This window comes from Rhinopithecus roxellana, chromosome 1, assembly GCF_007565055.1.
Source record: "Rhinopithecus roxellana isolate Shanxi Qingling chromosome 1, ASM756505v1, whole genome shotgun sequence".
Taxonomy (NCBI): Eukaryota; Metazoa; Chordata; class Mammalia; order Primates; family Cercopithecidae; genus Rhinopithecus; species Rhinopithecus roxellana.
Genome location: NC_044549.1, coordinates 198,137,149 through 198,152,951, shown reverse-complemented (window position 1 = coordinate 198,152,951; position 15,803 = coordinate 198,137,149).

Here is a 15,803-nt window from a genome sequence, read left to right as displayed (position 1 = left end):
TAGACTTCAGAGGCACTTCTGTGACCAACACTGTGGGCCTGGCCTGATCTACCATGACTGGGTTGGGTGCCAGTGGGCAAGACACTCGATGATGCCTCAATATAGCACCTTAGGACACCTACCTTTGGGCTAAAGACAACCACAGAAGGCCTTTAGGAATTCTGTACTCCAACTCGATCTCTCTTAAAAACCATCATCCAAGCTTTGGTATGAGAGCTAACAAATAGGTAACTCAAGTTCTACATGCCTGAAAGGAAACTTACTGTCTATCCACAGCCCTGAAGCTCCAACCCATGTTCCCATCACTGTAAAAGAAAATTATCATTAACCCCGGGACCCAAACTAGAACCCTGAGCGTCATCCCATGAGCTGAGTGACCATGGACAAGTTACTTAGCCTGTCTGTGGGTAGCTTCCTTATTTGGAAAATGGGGATAATAATATACTTGAATTGTAGAGTTGTTATGAGGATTGGATGAGATAAAATACATAAAGCACTTAGAATGGTGCCTGACACATTGTAAGTATTATAGGTGTTTCTAGTATTGTGTTTACTATCCTTGTTTCCTCTCAGTTTAACCACTGTATTCATATTAATGTTAAGTCCTGTCACGTTTGCCCTATATATATATGTAATAATTTAAAAAAGAGAATATCTGTAGCAATTACTGTGCTGCTCTGCATCATCACTATCACTTCCCGTGTTAAATCCTGCTTGGAGTGAGGGCAGCTGTGAGAAGTGTGTCCCCAGGAACTTCCTGGATTTCAGACCACAAAGAGGCTGGGCACAGTGGCTCACACCTGTAATCCTAACACTCTGGGAGACCAAGGCAGGTGGATCACTTGAAGCCAGGGGTTTGAGACCAGCCTGGGCAACATGGTGAAACCCTGTCTCTACAAAAAATTTAAAACTTAGCTGGGCTTGGTGGCACATGCCTGTAGTCCCACCGACTCCAGAGGCTGAGGTGGGAGGATCATCTGAGCCCAGGAAGTTAAGGCTGCAGTGAGCAGTGTTTGTGCCACTCCAGCCTGGGTGACAAGACCGTGTCAAAAACAACAAAACAAAACAAAAAACAAACAAACAAAAAACCCCACAAAGAGAGGAGCACAGGTCTGGAGAGTCTCTGTCCCCAAACTGCTCAGATGTTCTGACATCATCTGTGTGGATAGTCCCTTTTCAACAGCCAGAACACTCCTACACACCCTGAAAAGAAGGTGGGACCCTAGACACATGGGGTGGGTGGACCTACCATGATATGGGAAGAAAACCCCAGTCCACTGTGATGGGAATGAATGGGGCCCAAGCCCTAACTAAGAGAATGGAGAGACCCTCCTTTCACCTCAAAAACTCCTACTTATCCCTTAAAACACTGCCAAGAAGCCCTTTCTCCAGGAAGTCTTTTCTGCACTCCACCTAGATTAGGTCTGGCTTCCTTTTTGCTCCTGTGGTGGCCTGCCATGCTATGCTATTACCATAACCAATAGGTTATGGTCCCTATTGGACATACTGCATTAACACTGTCTACTTACTGGCCTCCCTACTGTACTGTAAGCCCCATCTTGGCTGACACCATATCTCTCTGGTTCACAGTTGAGTCCCCTGACACTAACTCTTGACATGGCTGTTCCCTTAGCTGGATGTGAGTGCCCTATGGTCAGGCCACCATTGTTTTCATGGCATCCAAACAAAGTCCAATCTAGCTTCTAAGAAATGTGTCCGTGATCCAGGTTGCTGTGGAAGGCTTTTAACAGGGAATGACCTGATCAGTCTGGGTTGTAGAAAGTTGCCTGTGGTGGCTGGCTATATTGAGGAGCTTGGAGGGAATGAGACATGGACATCCCTTATAGCTGCTTATCTGCTTTGCACTCCCAGTGTCTCTACAACAGTATCACAGGATCATTGGTTTGCAGATGAGGATCCTGAGGCTTGGCAAACAGCCTAGTAGCTGAGTAACATTTTACTGGCTGAGACGGGTAAGTTAGGCTTTGATTTCTGGTCTTTAGACCATTCCTCCTTCTCTTCTTTCTATTGCAAGATGCTTTCTCTGACCTTCATTTATTCCTGTTTTTTAATTCCTGTCAGGCTTCTTCCTGCCAACGATGTGCCAGGCCCTGTTAGGAGAGTGGGGAGGGTCAATGATGGTCACCTTGGGGGTGATTTGGTGAGAGGAAGGGTTTTCTTGGTGCTGGGGTCTCAGGGACTTCCTTGAGGAGCTGATTTCACACGAGTGAACCACCAAACCCCACAGGCCTCTGAGCTTCCTAGAGGGAAATGGAAGTTGTTCCAAGTGTGCAAAGACCATGGAGGGAGTGGTGATATGGTTTGGATTTGTGTCCCTGCCCAAATCTCATGTCAAATTGAAGGAGGGGCCCAGTGGGAGGTGATTGGATCATGGGGACAGATTTCCCCCTTACTGTTCTCATGATAGTGAGTGACGTCTCATGAGATCTGATCATTTAGAAGTGTGTAGCACTTCCCCCTTTGCTCTCTCTCTCCCCTGCCACCATATAAAGAAGGTACTTGCTTCCCCTTCGCATTCTGCCATGATTGTAAATTTCCTGAGACCTCCCAGTCATGCTTCCTGTTAAGCCTGCAGAACTATAAGTTGATTAATATTGGGTGAAACCCCACCCCCGATATTTATCATGGGTTCTTTTCTATTTCCCTAAGCATCTAGGCTGGTTTGAGAAATAAAGGGAAAGAGTACGAGAGAGAAATTTTAAAGCTGGGGGTCTGGGGGAGACATCACACATCGACAGGTTCCATGATGATCTCCAAGCCGTAAAAGCAGCAAGTTTTTATTAGCGATTTTCAAAAGGGGAGGTAGTGTACAAATAGGGTGTGGGTCACAGAGATCACATACTTCACAAGGTAATAAAATATCACAAAGAAAATGGAGACAGGGCGAGATCATAGGACCACAGGATGGGGCAAAATTAAAATTGCTAATGAAGTTTCGGGCATGCACTGTCATTGATAGCATCTTATCTATAGGAGACAGGGTTTGAGAGCAGACAACCTGTCTGACCAAAATTTATTACGCGGGAATTTCCTCGTCCTAATAAGCCTGGGAGCGCTACAGGAGACCAGGGCTTATTTCATCCCTTCGGCTTCGACTGTAAAAGGTGGCCGCCTCAAGGGGGGCCATTTATAGACCTACCCTCAGGGCACATTCTCTTTCTCAGGGATGTTCCTTGCTGAGAAAAAGAATTCAGCAATATTTCTCCTATTTGCCTTTGAAAAAAGAGAAATATGGCTCTGTTCCATCTGGCTCACTGGCAGTCAGACTCCAAGTCTTATCTCCCTTGTTCCCTGAGATTGCTATTATCCTGTTCTTTTTTCAAGGTGCCCGGATTTCATATTGTTCAAACACACATGCTCTACAAACAATTTGTGCAGTTAATGCAATTATCACAGGGTCCTGAGGTGACATTCATCCTCCTCAGCTTACAAAGATGATGGGATTAAGGGATGAAAGTAAAGACAGGCATAGGAAATCACAAGGATGTTGATTGGGGAAGTGATAAGTGTCCATGAAATCTTCACAATTTATGTTCAGAGATTGCAGTAAAGATAGACATAAGAAATTATAAAAGTATTAATCTGGGGAACTAATAAATGTCCGTGAAATCTTCACAATTTATGTTCTTCTGCTGTGGCTTCAGCCAGTCCCTCTGTTTGGGGTCCCTGACTTCCCACAAGAGATTAAACCTTTTTTCTTCATAAATTACCCATCTTAGATAGTTCTTTATAGCAGTGTGAGAACGGACTAATACAAATTGCTTCTGGTGCTCTTTAGTTTAGGACTTGTCCCAGGCAATTGCCTGTGGGCAAGCCTACCAGAACCCCAGCATGGGAGCTGTGGCCCCAGGCTACCCCCATTTGTCATTGGCACTGGTATGGCTTCTCCCTCATGATGAGAGGTGAAGCCAGCTGGACTTCCTGTGTCAAGTGGGGACTTGGAGAACTTTTCTGTCTAGCTGGAGGATTGTAAATGCACCAATCGGCACTCTGTGTCTAGCCAAAGGATTGTAAATGCGCCAATCAGCGCCCTGTAAAAATGCATCAATCAGTGCTCTGTGTCTAGCTAGAGGATCGTAAATGCACCTATCAGCACTCTGTAAAATGGACCAAATAGCAGTCTGTAAAATGGACCAATCAGTAGGACATGGGCGGGGACAAATAAGGGGATCAAAGTTGGCCATCCCAGCCAGCAGCGGCAACCCACTCGGGTCCCCTTCCATGCTGCGGAAGCTTTGTTCTTTTGCTTTTCACAATGAATCTTGCTGCTGCTCACTCTTTGGGTCCGTGCCACCTTTAAGAGCTGTAACACTCACGGCAAAGGTCCACAGCTTCATTCTTGAAGTCAGTGAGACCAAGAACCCACCAGAAGGAACCAACTCCGGACACATCTTGTCAACCACGAAGGGACTATTGCCAAGTGGTGAGTACCATTGGGCCCCTTTCACTTGCTATTCTATCCTATTTTTCTTTAGAATTCGGAGGCTAAACAACAGACACCTGTTGGCCAGTTAAAAGTGACTAGCGTGGCCATCAGACTAAAGACACGGGTGTCAGGCTTTCTGGGAAAGGACTCGCTAACAACCCCTGACTCTTCAGAGTTGGGAGCATTGGTTTGCCTGGAACCAGCTTGCACTTTTTCTGTACTTCTGGGCTGAGCCCGAGGGTCAACAGAGAGGAAAGCCATTCAGCTCTGGGGTCCTGACAGAAAGTTGGTTGACCCTGTAGCCATGAGCAGAGCTCTCAAAGTCACGTAGCCCAAGCAAGACTTGCCCATCTATCCTATCTAGCCCGACCCTTGCCTCCTGCATTCTATTGCCTGTCAGACAAACTTCCCCCTGCCTCTCTTCTCCAAGGCTAGTCCTGCTTCTAAAAACCATTCCCTGTCTCTGGTGCTTTTCTAGTTTCTCCTATAAGAATGATTTCTAGTATAAATTTCGGGACTCTGTTCCTTTCTTTAGGCACCTGGGCTCAACAATCAGAAAGACATAATTTTTGCCCAAAGTCCCATTGGTGGGGGGGACTATCTGGAATTTTAGGATCCCTCCTCAGATTAGTAGGCCTAACAAAAGCTATTCCTGAAGCTAGGATATGAGGAACCTCAGAAATGACATCCTTCTTATTTGTATGATGACAATTGAGGACAAAAGGTATCACTCTTCCAACCCTGGATATCCCTTCCCTCCCTCAGGATATGGCCCTCCACTCCATTTTGAGGCATAACATCTTTATGGGACAAGAGTAAGGTCGCAATACTAACAGGAAAAAACACTGAAGACCTGACAAATTTTCAAGAATGCGTCAATAAGGGCCACTAAATCCGATTTTTCTCAGTCCTCTTTGTGGTCTAAGAGGACAGGCAAGGTGCAGGTTTTTGAGAATGCATTGGTAAGGGCCACTAAATCTGCCTTTCCTTGGTCCTTTTTGTGGTCTAAGAGGAAAACTATTTTTTCTGCTGCTGTGTTGGTGAGCACAACTATTCTTTTTTTTTTTTTTTTTTTTTTTTTTTTTTTTTTTTTTTTTTTTGAGACAGAGTCTCACTCTGTCGCCCAGGCTGGAGTGCAGTGGCCGGATCTCAGCTCACTGCAAGCTCCGCCTCCCGGGTTCACGCCATTCTCCTGTCTCAGCCTCCCAAGTAGCTGGGACTACAGGCGCCCGCCACCTCGCCCGGCTAGTTTTTTGTATTTTTTAGTAGAGACGGGGTTTCACCGTGTTAGCCAGGATGGTCTCGATCTCCTGACCTCGTGATCCGCCCGTCTTGGCCTCCCAAAGTCCTGGAATTACAGGCTTGAGCCACTGCACCCGGCCAAGCACAACTATTCTGATCATCAGGGTCCAGGGACAATTTTGGGTTCTTGGTCAAGAGCGGGATCTGGTGCTGCGTTGGTGAGCACAACTCTTCCAATCAGCAGGGTCCAGGGACTGTTGCAGGTTCTTGCTGGGGAGGGGGTGGGGGGAACAAACAAACCAAAACCATGGGCAGTTTTTTTCTTTCACATGGGAAACACTCAGGCATCAACAGGCTCACCCTCGAAATGCATCCTAAGCCATTGGGACCAATTTGACCCACAAACCCTGAAAAAGAAACGGCTTATTTTTTTCTGCACTGTGGCCTGGCCCCAATATTTTCTCTCTGATGGGGAAAAATGGTCACCTGAGGGAAGTATAAATTACAATACTATCCTATCCTGCAGCTTGACCTTTTCTGTAAGAGGAAGGCAAATGAAGTGAAATACCTTACGTCCAAGCTTTCTTTTCATTGAAGGAGAATCCACAACTATGCAAAGCTTGCAATTTACATCCCACAAGAGGACCTCTCAGCTTATCCCCATATCCTAGCCTCCCTATAGCTCCCCTTTCTATTAACGATAAGCCTCCTCTAATCTCCCCAGCGCAGAAGGAAATAAGCAAAGAAATCTCCAAAGGACCACAAAAAACCCCGGGCTATCAGTTATGTCCCCTTCAAGCTGTAGGGAGAGGGGAATTTGGCCCAACCCGGGTACATGTCCCCTTCTCCCTCTCTGATTTAAAGCAGATAAAGGCAGATCTGGGGAAGTTTTCAGATGATCCTGGTAGGTACATAGATGTCCTACAGGGTCTACGGCAAACCCTTGACCTCACTTGGAGAGATGTCATGCTATTGTTAGATCAAACTCTGGCCTTTAATGAAAAGAATGTGGCTTTAGTTGCAGCCTGAGAGTTTGGAGATACCTGATATCTTAGTCAAGTAAATGATAGAATGACAGCTGAAGAAAGGGACAAATTCCCTACTGGTCAGCAAGCCGTCCCCAGTATGGATCCCTACTGGGACCTAGACTCAGATCATGGGGACTGGACTCGTAAACATCTGCTGACCTGTGTTCTAGAAAGACTAAGGAGAATTAGGAAAAAACACATGAATTATTCAATGATGTCCACCATAACTCAGGGAAAGGAAGAAAAATCCTACCGCCTTCCTCCAGCAGCTACAGGAGGCCTTAAGAAAATATACTTCCCTGTCACCTGACTCCCTCGAGGGTCAGTTGATCCTAAAAGATAAGTTTATTACCCACTCAGCCCCAGATATCAGGAGAAAGCTCCAAAAGTGAACCCTGGGCCCTGAACAAAATCTGGAACCATTATTAAACCTGGCAACCTCGGTGTTCTATAATAGGTACCAAGAGGAACAGGCCAAAAAGGAAAAGCAAGATCAGAGAAAGGCTGCAGCCTTAGTTGTGGCCCTCAGAGAAACAAACCTTGGTGGTTCAGAGAGGACAGAAAATGGAGAAGGCCAATCACCCAGTAGGGCTTCTTATCAGCGTGATTTGCAAGGACACTTTAATAAAGATTGTCCAACAAGAAACAAGCTGCCCCCTTGCCCATGTCCACTATGCTGAGGCAATCACTGGAAGGTACACTGCCCCAGAAGAAAAAGATTCTCTGGGTCAGAAGCCCCCAACCAGATGATCCAACAACAGGACTGAGGGTGCCCAGGGCAAGTACCAGCTCATGTCATCACCCTCACTGAGTCCCGGGTACGTTTAACCATTGAGGGCCAGGAAATTGACTTCCTCCTGAACACTGGCGTGGCTTTCTCAGTGTTAATCTCCTGTCCCAGACAGCTGTCCTCAGGTCCATTACCATCCAAGGAATCCTGGGACAACCTGTAACCAGGTATTTCTCCCACCTCCTCAGTTGTAATTGGGAGACTTTGCTCTTTTCAAATGCCTTTCTTGTTATGCCTGAAAGTCCCATATCCTTATTAGGGAGGGACATATTAGCCAAAGCTGGAGCTATTATCTACGTGAATATGGAGAACAAGTTACTCATTTGTTGTCCCCTGCTTAAGGAGGGAATCAACCCTGAAGTCTGGGCATTGAAGGGATAATTCGGAAGGGCAAAAAATGCCCACCCAGTCCAAATCAGGCTAAAATACTCCACCACTTTTCCTTATCAAAGGCAATATCTCTTAAGACCTGAAGCTCATAAAGGATTACAGGATATTATTAGACATTTAAAAGCTCAAGGCTTAGTAAGAAAATGCAGCAGTCCCTGCAACACCCCAATTCTAGGAGTCCAGAAACCGAACAGTCAGTGGAGACTAGTACGAGATCTTAGACTCATCAATGAGGTGGTAATTCCTCTATATCCAGTTGTATGTAACCCCAATACCCTCCTGTCTCAAATACCAGAGGAAGCAGAATGGTTCATGGTTCTGGACCTCAAGGATGCCTTCTTCTGTATTCCCCTGCACTCTGACACCCAGTTCTCTTTGCCTTTGAGGATCGCACAGACCACATGTCCCAACTTATGTGGATGGTCTTGCCCCAGGGGTTTAGGGATAGCCCTCATCTGTTTCGTCAGGCACTGGCCCAAGATCTAGGCCACTTCTCAAGTCCAAGCACTCTGGTCCTTCAGTAGGTGGATGATTTACTTTTGTCTACCAGTTCAGAAGCCTCATGCCAGCAGGCTACTCTAGATCTCTTGAACTTTCTAGCTAATCAAGGGTACAAGGCATGGAAATATTTGACAACAAGTCAAATATCTAGGCCTAATCTTAGCCAGAGGAACCAGGGCCTTCAGTGAGGAATGAATACAGCCTATACTGGCTTATCCTTGTGCTAAGACATTAAAACAATTGCAGGGGTTCCTTGGAATCACTGGCTTTTGCCAACTATGGATCCCCAGATACAGTGAGATGGCAAGATCACTCACTCTATAGAGTGAGTACCTATACTCTGGAGTATAGGTCACTCTATACTCTAATCAAGGAGACCCAGAGGGCAAATATTCTTGTAGTATAATGGAAACCAGAAGCAGAAACAGTGTTCAAAACCTTAAAGCAGGCCCTAGTACAAGCTCCAGCCTTAAGCCTTCCCACAGGACAAAACTTCTCTTTATATGTCACAGAGAGAGCAGGAATGGCTCTTGGAGTTCTTACTCAGACTTGTGGGACAATCCCACAGCCAGTGGCATATCTAAGTAAGGAAATTGATATAGTAGCAAAACGCTGGCCTCACTGTTTATGAGTAGTTGCAGTGGTGGCCGTCTTGGTGTCAGAGGCTATCAAAATAATACAAGGAAAGGATCTCACCATCTGGACTACTCATGACATAAATGGCATACTAGTGTCAAAGGAAGTTTATGGCTTTCAGACAACTGCCTGCTTAGATACCAAGTGCTACTCCTTGAGGGACCAGTGCTTCAAATATGCATGTGTGTGGCCCTCAACCCTGCCACTTTTCTCCCAGAGGATGGGGAACCAATCAAGCATGACTGCCAACAAATTATAGTCCAGAGTTATGCTGCCCAAGAGGATTTCATAGAAGTCCCCTTAGCTAATCCTGACCTTAACCTATATACCAATGGAAGTTCATTTGTGGAGAATGGGATACAAATGGCAGGTTATGCCACAGTTAGTGATGTAACAGTACTTGAAAGTAAGCCTCTTCCCCCAGGGACCAGTGACCAGTCAGCAGAACTAGTGACACTTACCTGAGCCTTAGAACTGGGAAAGGGATAAAGAATAAATGTGTATAGAGATAGCAAGTATGCTTATCTAATCCTACATGTCCATGCTGCAATATAGAAAACCTAACCTTTAATGGTGGAAGCCCCATTAAATACCACAAGGAAATCATGGAGTTATTGCACACAGTGCAAAAACCCAAGGAGGTGGCAGTCTTACACTGCCAAAGCCATTAAAAGGGGAAAGAGAGGGGAGAACAGCAGCATAAGCAGCTGGCAGAGGCAGACAAAGTCAAAGAGAGAAGGAAAGAAATAGAGACAGAAAATCAAAGAAAGAAAGAAAGAGAAAGTCAGAGACAGAGAGAGAGAGAGGAAGAGACGGGGGGAAGACAAAGTCAAAGAGAGTCAGAGAGAAAGAAAGAGAGACAGAAAGTCAAAGAGAGAAGGAAAAAGAGAAAGAGAAGAGACAGAAAGAGAGAAAGAGAGAGAAGTAGTAAAGAAAAAACAGTGTACCCTATTCCTTTAAAAGTCAGGGTAAATGTAAAACCTATAATTTATAATTGAAGGTCTTCTCCATAACTCTTTAACACTCCAATACCACCTTGTCAGTGTAAACAAGCGTGTAGCCTGAAAGCACTGAGGCCGCTGACAACCCATAGCCTTCCTATCAAAAATCCTTAACCCAGCAGGTTTTCTAACAGGGGATCTAAATCTTAATTAATTATCATACAAAGGTCCGAGCAGACCTAGAAGGAACTCCCTTCAGGACAGGACCATAGATGGTTCCTCCTGGGCGATTAAGGGAAAAAGACACAATGGGTATTCAGTAAGTGATAAGGAAACTCTTGTAGAAGCAGAGTTAGGAAAATTGCCTAGTAATTGGTCTGCTCAAACATGCCAGCTGTTTGCACTCAGTTAAACCTTAAAGTACTTACAGAATCAGGAAGGAGCCATCTATACCAATTCTAAGTCAATATGGACTGAATAAGATTTTATTAATACCAAGGAATAATTGAAATCGTCAACTTACAAGGTTTTCAACAAAAGTAAAGTTTGCTAAAAGTTAACAGTGTAACACGTATTATCCTACTACCACACACTCTCAAAGGATTTCTCAGACAGTTTACAAGAAATAACAAAATCTATCCTTACTCTACAATCCCAAATAGACTCTTTAGCAGCAGTGACTCTCCAAAACCACCAAGGCCTAGACCTCCTCACTGCTAAGAAAGGAGGACTTCGCACCTTCTTCGGAGAAGAGTGTTGCTTTTACACTAACCAGTCAAGGATAGTATGAGATGCTGCCTGGCATTACAGGAAAAGGCTTCTGAAATCAGGCAAAGCGTTTCAAACTCTTATACCAACCTCTGGAGTTTGGCGACATGGCTTCTCCCCTTTCTAGGTTCCGTGACAGTCATCTTGCTATTACTCACCTTTGGCCCTGTATTTTTAACCTCCTTGTCAAATTTGTTTCCTCCAGGATTGAGGCCATCAAGCTACAGGTGGTCTTACAAATGGAACCCCAAATGAGCTCAACTAACAACTTCTACTGAGGACCCCTGGATTGACCCACTGGCCCTCTTACTGGCCTAGAGACACTACCACTGCAGAGCCCCTTCTTCACCCCTATCCAGCAGGAATTAGCTAGAGTGGTCATCACCCAATTGCCAACAGCAGATGGGGATCCTGTTTAGAGTTGGGGATTGAGAAGTGAAGCCATCTGGACTTCCTGGGTCGAGTGGGGACTCGGAGAACTTTTCGGTCTAGCTAGAGGATTGTAAATGCACCAGTAAGCACTCTGTGTCTAGCTAAAGGATTGTAAATGCACCAATCATCACTCTGTAAAAACGCACCAGTGCTCTGTGTCTAGCTAGAGGATTGTAAATGCGCCAATCAGCACTCTGTAAAATGGACCAATCAGCAGGACATGGGTGGGGACAAATAAGGGGATAAAAGCTGGCCACCCCAGCCAGAAGTGGCAACCTGCTTGGGTCACCTTCCACACTGTGGAAGCTTTGTTCTTTCACTCTTCACAATAAATCTTGCTGCTGCTCACTCTTTGGGTCCATGCCACCTTTAAGAGCTGTAACACTGACCACAAAGGTCCACAGCTTCATTCTCAAAGTCAGCAAGACCAAGAACCCACTGGAAGGAACCAACTCTGGACACAATGACAGGCGGACAGACAGGCCTAAAGAACAGCGGCGAACTGCTGGGGACCCAGTGCAGTAACAATGGCATTTGGGACCCCACAGGCCTCTGGCTCCTAACCCAGTACCACCCCTGCTCTAAGTGCTTCCTTCCTGGGGGTTCTACACATTGTTCTTCTGGAGGTGGGTTGAGGAGGGTTGAGCCATACTACTCCTGGTACTCTGTCCTGACTAAATCCCAGTCCTGGGGTCTGTTGTCCTTTTCCCAATCTCCCCACTGGCCCTAGAGCTCAGCTTCTGGCCCTTCCTGGTACAAATCTGTGAAGGGAAAGGAGCATTTTCAGGTCAGCCTACACACAGCTCCCATATACCAGTTGTTAGTATGCATGCAGGGAGAATCCTTAGAGTTGCTAATCCAGTCACTACCTTCCTATTTTACAGGTGGGGAAACAGGTACATAGAGAGATAGGAACCCAGGTCTCCTGCCTCTCACTGTAGGGACCTTGTCTCTTTTTGGGCCAGAGTTCTGTGAGTTTGATTCTCCAAAAACACGATTTTTTTTCTTGGAAATAATAAACTTGACATCATAGGTTGTAATCTATTAGTTGCTGAGTTTTGTCAGACCTCAGATTTGAAATCTAGATTCTTCCAGAAGGGTCTCAAACATAGACTGGAGTTTCTTTCCAGCCTGTAAATATGGCAGAATCTAGCTCTGCCACATCCCACCTGGGATTGAGACCTTGAGCAAGTTATGTATACACCCTGAGTCTTAAGTTTCTTTATTTGTGAAATGGAAAAAATATCCATGCCTGCTACCCTCTCAGAATTGGGAGGATTCAGTGAGGTAAGGTGAGAGCCTTGACACATTAAGCCCTATACATTATCACTTACCAAAGACATCTATGCAAAAAACTGTTTGAATTCTAGGGAGAAGGCAGTAAGTTCTGGACCTTGGAAATATCAAGGGCAAGGGCAGGTAGATACCAGTGACTCCAACAAAGTCGGTATGTGACACCCCACATAAGATAAATTCAGAGAGCCAAACAAGGGATTAATCCAGGGGCAGCTTAAAAGGAAATAGCACTGAGTTGGGCCTTGAGGAAGAGGGAAGAGCATTTTTGGCAGAGGGAACAACATGATCAAATTGCTGGGTGGGGGTGGGAGTCATTATTTCAGCACAAGTTGTTTCCTGTTGTAGGCTATAGAAAATTAACAAAAACAGTGATTCTGTCTCTAGATGCATACAATTTGTGTGCCCTTAAGCCACCATAAAGTCCCCTGGTGATCCGGTTCTCCCATCGATTTAGAAAATAGGTGATACTTATATTCATTCATTCATTTTTTTTTTTTTTTTTGAGACAGTCTCTCTGTATCACCCAGGCTGGAGTGCTGTGGTGCAATCTCCGCTCACTGCAAGCTCTGCCTCCCAAGTTCACACCATTCTCCTGCCTCAGCCTCCCAAGTAGCTGGGACTACAGGCACCTGCCACCACGCCTGGCTAATTTTGTATATTTTTAGTAGAGATGGGGTTTCACCGTGTTAATCAGGCTGGTCTCAATCTCCTGACTTGGTGACCCACCCGCCTGGGCCTCCTGAAGTGTTGGGATTACAGGCGTGAGCCACTGCCCCTGGCCCATTCATTATTCTTCCTTGAACAGTGGACAACAGCCAAGTAGAAACTGATACCCTAGTGAATTTTTAAATTCCCTTCACCTATAAGCCCTCCAGGATGCCACCATATGCCCTTAGAACTCTTCTGTGGCTAAGCCCATATCTTCTAATAGTGTCTAGAAGATTGCCCCATGCCCAATAACCAATGCTCCACACACTAATGTTTCTACAAATTAAGTGTGCAGAACTCCCAAAGTGAGGGGATGTTTCCTCTTCCCTCAATGTAGGCATTCTGGAGGGCCAGGCTGGTTTTCCCCAATTAGAGGTGGACAGGAATATTGTTTCCTTTTTCCTACTACTACTAAGGCCTGGAATAAGCCTAGCCCCAGTTGCTCACCTGAAATGAGTTAAGCCTGTTCCCCTTTCACCCTAATTCCCTGTAATTTCTGGCTTCTTTCACCCCAGAAGCTGTCAGAACTTGGAAAGGTGATAACCATGAAGAAAATTCTGTGATATTTCCCTAAGTATTGTTTAAGATTAGAAGAGACTGTTTTTTTTTTTTGTTTTTGTTTTTGTTTTTTATTTTTCAGTCATTGGCATCAAGTTTACTGGGAGGGATGAAAAATAAGGCTTGGAGAGTAAAGCTCTAGTAGAAACTACTCTATGTGAAAAGGTCAGTTGTGTATTGGAATTTGGTTTGTTTCCTCTTTGCTTTTTGCACTAGGATAAATGCTACAACTCTTCTCTAAAAGAAACGCCCCCAAAGACTTTTTGTATCCTTTCTTTTAGGACTTTTCTAGCCCTATCACTAGAATTCTATTTCATCTCATGCTATGCCCAGACCGTTTATTCCCCGAAGAAGACCACCAGAGTCCAGAGTCAAAGCCAAGAGGCAAGGATCTTTAATGCAAGTTCGAACTTGGTCCCTCCGTTCTATAACATACAAGAGGGCCCTGAACAATGCGTGCGCTTGCTTTTTATAGCTCGAGGTAAACAGGACTTGTCAGGTTACAGAGGAACAAGGCATTTCTCTAGGTTACAGCATTACAATTGGTTTACATTTTAAGTTATACTTTTAGCAGCCTTCTTATTGGTTCCTGCGCTTTTACAAACGGTGGTAACCTTATCGGAGCTTCTCCAGGTGTTGCTTTTTTTCTAAAGTTGAGATATATGGAGGAATGTGTTTGTGTCGGGCCCAGGAAGTGGAGGCATATGGGGGGGATGTGATGTGTCGGGCTCAAGGCTGTGATATATGGAGGAATGTGTTTGTGTCGGCCCCAGGAAGTGGAGGCATATGGGGGGATGTGATGTGTCGGGCTCAAGGCTGTGATATATGGAGGAATGTGTTCTTTCATTTCCCCCTCTCTCAGGTACCTCTGGAGCCAATCTTGGGTCCTATAGGTCTGACTCTATTTCAGTGTCCACAGTTTGGTATTGAGCTCTGAGGACCATGAGCTGTATGGTGTCAAACCTTTCCCTGACAAACCGCAAAATTCTGTTTATAACACAAGGTCCTACGGTAAGCAGAAACAGCAGACTTAGCAGGGGTCCAAGGAAGGGGGCTAACAGAGAAAACATAGAGGAATTCCACCATTGGTTTGCAGCTGAGGCAAACTGCTGTTTTTTCATTTCTATGCTTAACCTGCGTAACTGCTGGACCCGGTTCTCTACAAGCCCTGATTCATTGTTATAAAAACAACAATCTTCCTTCAGAAACATGCATGTACCACCTTTCTCAGCAGTGAGCAAGTCTAAGGCCCTCCGGTTCTGCAAGGCTACTTGAGCTAGGGATGTAAGCTGTTGTTGGAGGGAGGCAAGGGACTCAGCCGACTCCTCCATAGCAACAGCAAATTGTTGGTACAACTTGTTATTTTCTATGAGGGTGTGACCTAGGGCTCCCCCTGCCAGTCCGGCCGCAATGAGGGATGATGTGAGGGAGATTCCTGCAATGAGGGGGAGAAATATGGCTTGTGCAGGTCTCGGTCTAGGGACTGGGTGAATAGTAGTACTAGTCCAGTTACCGGTGTACCCCAAGAACTCGCCGGCAGTTAGGAGAGTTAACCGGGGAACTAATGTAACGGGAAGACACAGTTGGTTAGTTACAGAGGGACCAGATAGGTTCTTAGATAATGTTCCATTACACCAAAAGAATATGCCCGGCGGGGCCCTCAGGTTGGTGTTGGGGGGCATTACAGTGATGTTGCAGAGGCTGGAGTTGGTGCCTGAAAAACAGTAGGGAAACTTCTCCTGATTGGGGTTCAGGTACAGTGGCACATTAAGAATGGGGGCATTTGTGAGATTCTGAAGGTTGTTAATTTGGGTAGAGGATTCCCATGGCAGAGGGACAGCGGTTAGCGGTGGGCGCCCTAGGGGGGCACATAGAAAGCAACCGGACAAGCTATGAAGTACTGTAAGGTTAGCAAGTTCTACTCCTTCTCGTAATAATTCTAACCAGGAGAAAGGACGTAACTCTTGTGTTAGTCTGTCTTCCTGTCGTTGGATATTCCCATGGACCAGGGGCAGTACTTGAACTAGGCCCCGCCACAGATAGAGGTGACTGCTAGGCCACGTGGA